Below are 7,277 nucleotides of genomic sequence, written 5' to 3'. Positions count from 1 at the left end.
AGATTCATAATAAAATTCACATGTGCTTTAGGGAAATTATTCTGGCAGCGTCAAGGATGCATTGAAGTAAAAGCAGATTGAAGGCAGGAGAATTATTAGGAGGCTAATGCAACAGTTCAGCCGAGAATTGGTGAGGGCCTTGACTGAAGTGAAAAATGTGAGTGGGGAAGATGGATGAATACAGATGATCTTATCAAGAGAGAAGTTACAAGATTCAGCTACTGATTGAGCAGAATATATCCACCCACCTGGATTTAATGACATCCCACCATCTTTTCCCTGAAACAAAAGCTCCTGAGACATTTATGGGAAGGAAAATGTCACATATATGTATGTATAAATAAAGTTAACTACTATATGGAAGTGAAATAGAATTATAATCATAAAATAGGGGGGCAGAGTATGCCATAAAAACTTTCTATATTCATCTTGATCCTAGTTTAATTAAACCCACAAATAGTCAAATAGGAATGGAGCTTTCCCCAAAGAAGTGGTATATTCAACAGTTTATAACCTTTTGCTTGCAAAAATCAAAGTGAATTATTAAAAGTAATTTACTCTTCTGGTTTGGTTCCCAGAGCTGTGATAAAATAACCACTTGTTCAGTTACCTCATCTTGGACAAATTTCATTTCAGCCATCAAGGGACTCATATGTAGACGATTATCTGTGCAGCCTCTTTTTAAGTGAGAATATTTGTGAACGATTTCTTATCGCTGATGGGCATTTTTGAATGCTGTCGGTACAGGGCAAGTCATGCGCCTGATCATACATCTGGAATAAGACATGAACACATATTCATCTCACTAGTTTCTGTTTGAATGATAATTTATCATCAAAAGGTCCCAAGGATGCACAATAATCCCATAAAAGCCACGCGCGGCAATATGCAAATGCAGGATTGTAATGCCTGGCATGAAACAATAAATGTTTGTTGAATTAGATGTTGGGTTAGAATTTATGAAAAAAGCAAATGAGAAGTTACTGGCACTAAAGACTCCGAGATAGTTTTTTCATCTCCCCGCTCTTCAGGGATGAGCACGGAATAACCTTTTGGAAAGCAGTTTTCTAGGTGTAAGGGGAATTGCGGTCACAGTCGGCCTACTTTGAGCAGCAAATCCAGAAATTACTCCTGGTGCAAAGGTTGCCGCGGCGTCATGACGACGGCGGTTCGGGCTGCTGCGTCGGAAGGAATGGCGGGTGGCCCAGCGGCGAGGTGGCTGCTTCCAGCGCTGCTGCCGACGCTGGTCCTTGTCTTTCCCGCCGCTTCCGAGCCGCAGGTGCCGCTGGTGTTCTGGTCCAGCTCCCGTGATTTGTGGCCTCCGCTTGAAAATGCCCACGAAGGGCACATCACTAGGGACACTCAGCTTGCTTCCTACCTGCACCGCGCCCTGGAGAAGGGACCTGGAAACGTGCTGCTGTTCCTGCAAGAAAAGCTAAGTATGGAGGATTTCACGGCCTATGGCGGGGTGTTTGGCCATAAGCAAGAGAGCGTTTTCTCTAACCTGGAGAAGGCTCTGCACTCGGCTCCCTCTTCCTTGGTCCTGCCCTCGGTGGACGCGCGTGCAGCCCGGGCTTTGATTTCTCATCTGAAGGAGAAATCCGCAGCTAGCCCGCTCCAGGTAGAGCCAGCCACCCTGAGGCAGCTGAGGCCCAAAGACGTCCTCCCGGGGCCGCTGCTCCTGAGACTGCCCTACCCCCCCCGCTCGGGCTTGACGGCCCCCAGAGAAATCCTGCTGGGCAGTGACGAGGTTATCGGGCAGGTGATGAGCGCGCTCGGGTCGGAAGGCGTGCCCTATACGGCCATCCTGACGGCGGTTCGGCCTTCCCGGGTGGTTCGGGACCTGTCCCTGACATCCGCGGATCTGCGGCGGCCCCTCCTCGGGGAAGAGAAGGCGTTTTACTCCCTGCTGCCTGAAACGCCGCCGCCGCCGCCGCCAGTGAGCTACAGAGACACCGAGTCCCGCATCCTCTTTTGGGCGGAGGACTTCTCCGTGACCCACGAGGGCGAGACTCGGAACCTGACTGCTCTCACTTTTGGAGCCCCGACCCTCAACCTGACGGGCTCCAGCTGGAACAGCTCTTTTGCCCAGCTTGCCCTGACGTACGATAACCTCTTTGGCCCTTTCCTGACCATCAAGTTAGTCCTGAGCAGCCAGTTCTACCCTGTCTCAGCCCAAAGCTGGTTCACCATGGAGCGCTTGGAGATCCACACCAACAGTTCATCGGTTGTCTTCGCTTCCCCTCGAGTCACGGCGCCGAGCATCTACTCCTTCCATTGCCAGTACGTTATCTCGGAAAGCTCCAAGGAAGGGCTCCTCCAGTCCTCCTCTGGTCCCTCTGCCTGGCGTGTGAGTTTCTATAACTTCCAGATTCAGGCTTTCAACGTGTCCGACGGAAACTTCGCCCAGGCCAGTGATTGCGCCGGCTTCTTCTCCCCTGCCATCTGCATGGGGCTGGTCACCGGCGTAGTGCTGCTGTCCTCCTTCCTCTACGGGCTGCACATGATCCTCAATCTGAACACCATGGATCGCTTTGATGATCGCAAGGCGGGTTTCCTTATTGTGGCGCAAGAATGACACTTGAAGTTATACACTGGGGGCAGGAGGGAGGAGAAGGTGGAAGGTGGAGTCCTGTGCTGACTTTGCCCCCCCTTGGGAAGAGCCGCCAGGTTTTGTGCTTCCTCATTAGCTAAGCCTCCCTGTTACCTGTTTCTTCTTGCTTCCACCCTGATTATCCCAGAGCCTGTTTTCCTGGCCGCTCCTGAACGTGGTAACAAAAAGCACCGTCTGCTCCTGACAAATACCCCCAGTGAAAACCAGGAGGCTGGAGTTTAGGTCTGAGGCAGCACATTCCTGTTGGGGCTCTTCTCTGTGGCGCAGGAGGGTAAGGAAGCAGTCAGTTTTTGCCCCCCTGATCTCTAATTTAGTCACTCCCTATATACAACCACTCCAAATACACACACACACACAATTTATGGCAAGGAGTATCTTTTCCCTCCTGCTGACTGCCTATCCTTATTTACTTTCCCTAAATGCTTACCCTTAGGTCTAGCTGCTTTATGTGTGAGATATAGTCTAAGAGTTGGTTAAAATGTAGTCCTGAGATTGGAAGACGGTTCTAGTTGGGGAAATTGGTTTGTCTTGTTGTTTGCTTACTGTTGTTTTATTTTTTTTTTGGTGATGCTAAAGTGGGATGTAACAAGAAATTGAAATAAAATGTTCAGTAAGACTCAAAAAAAGCAAAAGAAAGAAATAGCATGCTTTATTCAACTGGGCTCTATCTGAGTATTCATTGAGCAATTTTCTCTGCTATTATGTCATCTATAGCACCCTTTCCCTTTAGGATCTCAGGACTCTTTATTGCTGTAGTATTTTTTATGTACCGCAGCATATACATACACACATTATAGTCATTGGTACTCAGACTGGGAAACTCATTGAAACTTTTATGTATGAGATTTTGGGTTTTTTTTTAGCTTTTTATATCCACTTGGGGCATAAGAGACTTTTGGTAGGGGTAACAAAGGATTTCCAAGAATTCATGGACAAGGGGTGATATTTTGTGGAGGATGGTACATTCTCTCAGGAGACTTTCTGATACAGTAAAAAGAATACAACTTCTGGGGATGAGGGATCAGAATTTATATCCCATTTCCAAAACTTATGAATACTATAAATTTGGGCAAGTTGCTACTTCAAGGGTCCCAAGTTTAACAGCTGTAAGAACAAGATGCTATGAGATTAATTGGCTACAGGATCATAATTCATGTTATAATAGATTTAGAACTAGAATAGAACTTAGAAGCCATCAATTCAAAACCCCTCATGTTATAGATGGGGAAACTGAGACCAGAAAATTCAAGTTATCCCCAGCAGCACACAATTGCTAAATTCCTTAGGAAGGATTTTAACTTTTATCTTCTAGATTCTAAAATCAGTGCACTGTAGCACTTACCTAGTAATTGAGACTCTTTCTAATTCTACATCTATGGTACTCTGGGACCTTGCAGTCACATTGAGCTAGCTTTTTTATGTTGCTCAACAGAACAGTATTTGATTGTAGGTGGTAGTAGTAGCAGTGGAAGGTGAAGGAAAGAACTAAACTTTATAACCTGCCTTCTCTTTTTCGAATGGATAATACAGACTTTCTCACTTGTACTTCAGAAGCACTGACCTAGAGGAAAACCTAGAGGATTGTTAAGTAGACAGTCAGGCAACATGGAGCTCTTAAAGCATATTATTCAAGGACTCAATTATAGAAAAACAGACTCAGCACCAAATGGAAAGGAGGTCATTAAAGATATCAAAGACAGGAAAGTTAATGTTGAGATACCAATGACAGAGTCAGGATTTTCAAAATTCTAGAATCTATTGAGACTAAGTGGTAGAATTTACTTGGTAAATTAAAATTGTTCAGATTGATGCATATTACTGATCGTGGCTCAAGATTAAGAATTTAGATGGCCTAGACATTAAAGACATTAAAGGGAAGAAACTTTATGTTTTCTATGGCTTTTCATAAATGTTTTCTCTGAAAACTAGCAAAACTAAACAGTATCACATGTAAATTTAAATTATTTTAGCAAAAATTGGTGACTGATTGTAAAATAAAACATTGACCAATCAGTCAGCTCTTCAGAGCAAAGTTGTAAAATTATTAACATTAAAATAAAATTCATCTCAAGACTAGAGAAGAATAAGAACACACAAAATAAAACTGAGAAAACTCCAATTGAACTTAAAATGTATTTTATTAATGTCATAAATTCATTTTCATTTGGGAAGGAGCAAGCCCTTCCTCAAATGCACTCGTCTCTTTTAACAAAGAAAAATAAAACCGCTTTATATACCACCTTATATAATGATTTCACTTAATATGTACCATATTTCCACAGTAAAGCATTTAGCAAAGTGGCATGCACATAGTAGGTACTTGTTTTATTCCTCTTTCTTTCCCCTCTTGATATTTTCTAGCTATGTGACCATGGGGTAAGTCAATTAAGCTCAGTCTGCCTTAGTTTCCTCATACCTAAAATGGAGTTAATAAAAGCACCATTTCCCAAGGATTATTATGAGGATCAAATGAGGTAATTAAAAATAATTTGGAACAATATCTGGCACACAGTAAGCTCTGTATACATGTTACTTATTATTATTACTGTTATTATTGAGCTATGTTTCATTATCTATTCTGATAGCTTCAATAGTTTTTCAATTATTTAGTATTTGTCTTTATACTGATGGTACTTTAGTTTCCAATTTATTTTATCACTGTATGTTCCTTTCCTTCTCCAAATTACTTAATGCGTCAGTTCATATAAATCTTCCCATATTTACTGGAGATTCTCTTTGTCATTATACAATTACAAAATATTATTTTAAAACATTCTTCAACTGGGTTAAAATATATAAATGGTTTAATCACTTTTCATGATGCCAAAAATTTATAATGCCAAATAATTTGACTAATTCATAGCTCCATCTGCAGTCTATTAGTGTATTTGTCTTATCTGGGGCCCTTCAACATCAATTAGTTTTTGCAACAGCTTGGAAAGAAACATGAGATACACAAATTTAGAGATACCTCCATTACAAATATTTATATGGACTATTTGTGCCAGATTTGTAGTAGAGCCTTCTGAGCTTGTGTTGTTCTGATCAGCTACCAGTAGACACATTATTTTTTTACCTTAATATAGTGATGTAATTTTGTTTCTCTTCAAGCATTAAAGATTAAATAGTCAACCAATTTAGGGTTTGACATGAAACATCAGAGTAGTATTAATTTGCATTTCTTTTACCACTAGTAATTTTAGCACATTTAAAAATTTATCTTTTATTGAAAACTCTAAATGTATTTTATATATTATCATATATTAATATACATATATATAAATATTAGGGATTAAATTTGTTATACAGCTAAACTGCTACATGTTATAAAATCATACTTTTATCAGTGTAAGTTTACATAATATTTTTCTTCAATATTCTCATTTTATTAATACAAAATATTTTTTTAAATTTCACATGATCAGTCTTGTCTACTTTTTCATTTGTGATCTTCATGCTTTTAGAGAAAAAAACATAATTATGGTCTATCTCGTTCTATTGTTCTTAATAACAATGACTACAAATTCATTTCATATTTTTATGTTGAGCTTACTGTGATATATGACATAAACCGTTGCTTCAACAATTTACTTTTTTGCCAAAAGTTTTTTCTTACAAATTTCATGTCAAAAACGGTGTCTCTACCCCTTACCTAATGTTCTTTGGTTTATGAAAAACTAGAGTGTTTGGTTTTTTTTTTCTATTTTCTTTTCTTTTTACTTTTTTTTTTTTTTTTGCATTTCTAGTCTTTCACAATCCCATTTTTGTTTTTAACAAATATAAAAGTTTTGATAATTTCTGCTTTATGATGTAGTTTGAAGTATGCTTATATTATGCTTCCTTCATTCATAGTTTTTCCTCATTTCTTTTGAGATTGAATTACTTTTAATACTTCAAATAGAAATTGTTAATGTTTTGTTTAGTTCTGTTACACATTATCATGCAAATTAGGCTACTATAAAATTGGAGGCAATTAGGCAATGAAGTAGAGTCTTGGGTCCAGGGTCCCTAAAGTTCACTTCCTGATTTCAAATCTGAACTATTGCAAGATGTGTGATCCTAAGAGATTCACTTAACCCTGTTTGCCTCAATTTCCATATCTTTAAAATTAACGGGAGAAGAACACAGGAAACCATTCCAGTATTTTTACCAAGAAACATCAAATGGGATCACACAGAGTCAGATACAACTGAATAACAAGATTAAATATGTAAATTTATTCAGGGAGGATCATTTTTCTTGTACCAGTATAGTACAATTATGAACATTGAACATCTTGCCAATTAGTTGGTCTTCATGTATTTCAGTATAGGATGGTTGGTACTTGTGTACAAAACTCTCTAGGATTATTCTCCCAACTGAACACAGATTCAAATAGGTTTAGATCAATGGCTGGAGATTCTATCATATCCTTGTAGGGATAAGCGAGACTATGGATTCTAATACTATTGTTCCGATTTTTCCACCCAAGTTCTCTCTACTAATAATAAATAATCCAGACAATTAATATTTTTAAACAGTATTTCCCAAAACATTATATTAAATAAATAGTATAAAATGTTTACCCTAAAATGCCATCTATAAGAGGTTGCTCTACTTCCTTCTTTGTCATGTAAAACATTCTTCACTCTAATGCCCAACCTCAACATTTATTTGGAACTGC

The 7,277-nt window shown here is 39.4% G+C and overlaps 1 pseudogene; it reads left to right on the top strand.

The window, feature by feature from the left end:
• Positions 1-978: 978 nt before the first annotated feature.
• Positions 979-4,940, top strand: LOC116420657 (annotated as a pseudogene).
• Positions 4,941-7,277: the final 2,337 nt, after the last annotated feature.

Source organism: Sarcophilus harrisii, chromosome 1 (genome assembly GCF_902635505.1).
Source record: "Sarcophilus harrisii chromosome 1, mSarHar1.11, whole genome shotgun sequence".
NCBI classification, from domain to species: Eukaryota; Metazoa; Chordata; class Mammalia; order Dasyuromorphia; family Dasyuridae; genus Sarcophilus; species Sarcophilus harrisii.
The sequence above is the reverse complement of the archived record's forward strand: the minus strand, read 5'-3'. Positions and strand labels throughout refer to the sequence as shown.